Source organism: Bombus impatiens, unplaced genomic scaffold (genome assembly GCF_000188095.3).
Source record: "Bombus impatiens unplaced genomic scaffold, BIMP_2.2 scf_0082, whole genome shotgun sequence".
Classification (NCBI taxonomy): domain Eukaryota; kingdom Metazoa; phylum Arthropoda; class Insecta; order Hymenoptera; family Apidae; genus Bombus; species Bombus impatiens.
The window spans coordinates 22,322-25,139 of NT_176501.1; the positions used below are offsets into that span (position 1 = coordinate 22,322).

General features: G+C 39.4%; 1 long non-coding RNA gene across 1 annotated transcript in view; it reads right to left on the reverse strand.

The window, feature by feature from the left end:
- The window catches only part of LOC117152600, a 15,736-nt gene that overhangs the window by 4,798 nt on the left and 8,120 nt on the right, over nucleotides 1-2,818 (reverse strand). The window contains exon 2 of the long non-coding RNA XR_004462998.1: nucleotides 2,767-2,771. This is a non-coding gene — a long non-coding RNA (uncharacterized LOC117152600). The remainder of the gene's footprint in view (nucleotides 1-2,766; nucleotides 2,772-2,818) is intronic.

Here is a 2,818-nt window from a genome sequence, read left to right on the forward strand (position 1 = left end):
CGTTATAAGGTATGTAGTATCGTGGACGAAAAGCCTAAGAGATATCGGGCGAACCATGAACAATGTCGCGAGAGCCGAGGCGCCGTCGGCTCCATCAATGTGTCATCTGTCTTTTCAAGTGCATAGTTTCGTAGAAAAGACCTACGTGACCCTGGCCACGAGCGTCTGCAGAACACGTGTGCGGTGGGCCTGGTAAAAGACAATGAAATGCTACAACGGCCAGAGCGAATCGAGAAGCAGCGTGCGAGTCGAGAAGCAGCGTGCGAGTCGGGAAGCAGCGTGCAAGCGGAGAAGCAGCGTGCGAGCGGAGAAGCAGAGCTTGCGAGTGGCGTTACCGAGAGAGTGTTGATTGCGTTTTGTGAGAGTCGAGTCGTATTCTAATCATCTAGTTGTGCTGCTTTCTGTACGTTTGGCGTGAATAGTTCAGGTTGAACAACAATCGTCTTTTCTTATCTTCCATTCCTTTGTAAACACACATTATATCACGATATTACAAGAATAAAATTACCTCTACAAGACCGTAATAAAAGCTGTCTGGACCTACGGCATCCAACTATGGGGAACAGCAAGTGATTCCAAGATTGAAATACTTCAACGCTTCCAATCTAAAACGCTAAGATCCATTATAAATGCACCCTGGTATGCCACCAACGAACTAATTCATCGCGACCTCAAGATACCAACAGTCAAAGAGGAAATAGCAAAATATTGCGACAGATATAGCTAAGAAATAGAAAATCTAGATGGAGAAAAGCAGCGATGGCTGCAAGAATTACCATTAAGAAACTCCTTCAGCTCGCTAACGGAAGAAATAGACGATGACCCAAGAAGCAAAACCACAACTCAACCAACACACATTACAAAACCACCACCAATATTTGTTGAGTCGCAAATAATAGACCCGTTTATTGATCGACTAAACAATATATTTGGGAAGCATAATTGCACAACAAAACAAACAAAATTAGAACAAATAAAAACTCAAAAAACTCCCCAGAAAATTATAGGAAAGCGATAAAAGTATGAAAGGAAAAAAATGCTATATACCACACGTATCAACTCAAAACGGAGAGGAGCTACAAAATAGTCATAACAGGATTACATCCAAAAATTAACACAAAAAAATTAAGTGACGAATTAGTAAAAATTGGCGATCAAACAAGAACAATAAACAATACACTGCCCATACTCAGAAAAAATAGAAAAAGTTAGATATTATAATTATAACGGAAACCACCGAGCCAGCTATAAAGGATGTGAAATCAGGAAACAACTACAACGTAAACCGTTTCCACCACTTCGCAATAGATCAATCAATAACTACCAACCACAACAAAGTAAACGGATAATGAAGCAACATTGAAAGCACAAAATGAACCAAAAGCTATGAACAGAAACATAGATCCCGAAGGAAACCGAAGTTACGCGCAAGTAATCCAAAACATTTGACAAATAACGCTCATAAACAATCAGAGTCAAAGCAACAAAACAGAAGACGCTGCAGAAATCAAAGAACTACTAAAAGAATCCGTCAAAAACACTGAAATACTTACAAAAATGATAAGTGAACAAAACGCAGTCCTCAGACAGCAAACGGAACAAATCACAGTCATGCTACAACTAATTACAAACATGCTGAGCAAAAAATAAGAAATAAAAATGGACATGCTTAAAATAGCAGCCCGGAATTCTAACAGCTTCCGTCAAAGGGCCCTAGAAACTAAAACATTCCTGTACAACAAGAATATCTACATACTATTCGTATCTGAAACACACTTCACTACAAAATACCGTACTACACCATATATGATACCAAGCATCCCTCAGGAAAAGCACCCGGAGGGACCGCAGCAGTAATAAAAAACGACATTAAACATCACTTACACAGCCAAGTTAGTAAGGTACATATACAAACAACCACTATTACTGTACAAACTAGCAGCAACCATTTACAGTAGTCAGCAGTATATGTAGAAACAATAACCTCAATATATTATCCACGGGAAGACCGACATACTGGCCGACAGACCTGAGCAAAATACCTGACCTACTAGATTTTGCAGTTACGAAGGGACTAAACGCAAATAAACTGAACATAGCATCCAGCCTCGAGCGTACCTCTGATCATACACCCATAATAATTGCATACAGAAACAAACCAATACTTTATATCAATTCAGAGACACTATGCAATAGAACCACCAAATGGCAAGCATTTAAAGAAATAATTGAGAGCAAAATCAACTACAACATCCCATTGAAAACACCTGAACAAATCGAACAAGCAGTAACAACACTCACAGAAACTATCCAAGAAGCAGCAAGGGCAACCACTATACCTGAAACAACCAACAGACAAACAAAAACAGTTCCACTAGACATCCTCGAAAAAATTAGAGAAAAAAGAAAAGCGAAAGCAAAATGGCAACAACACAGAACAAAAGAAAACAAAAAACACCTAAACAAACTCACAAAAGAAACAAAAAACAAAATAAAAGAGCACAACAACAACGAGTTCACAAAGTTCATCGAGTCACTATCTGCTCACGAGAACTACAACTACTCCCTATGGAAAGCCACAAAAAGAATAAAGAAGACAACAAAAATTGTATCAGCAATCAGAAGAGCAGACAACACATGGGCAAGGAGCAACGAAGAGCAAGCTGAAGAATTTTCCAACCACCTGTGCCACACATTTACACCACATAATATTAACAACAGCAACCACAATAGTGATACGGACGAGGATGCGCTAACCACTAGTACACCTACTGACAATCACTACACCATACCCAAAGCAACAGCACAAGAAATCAGA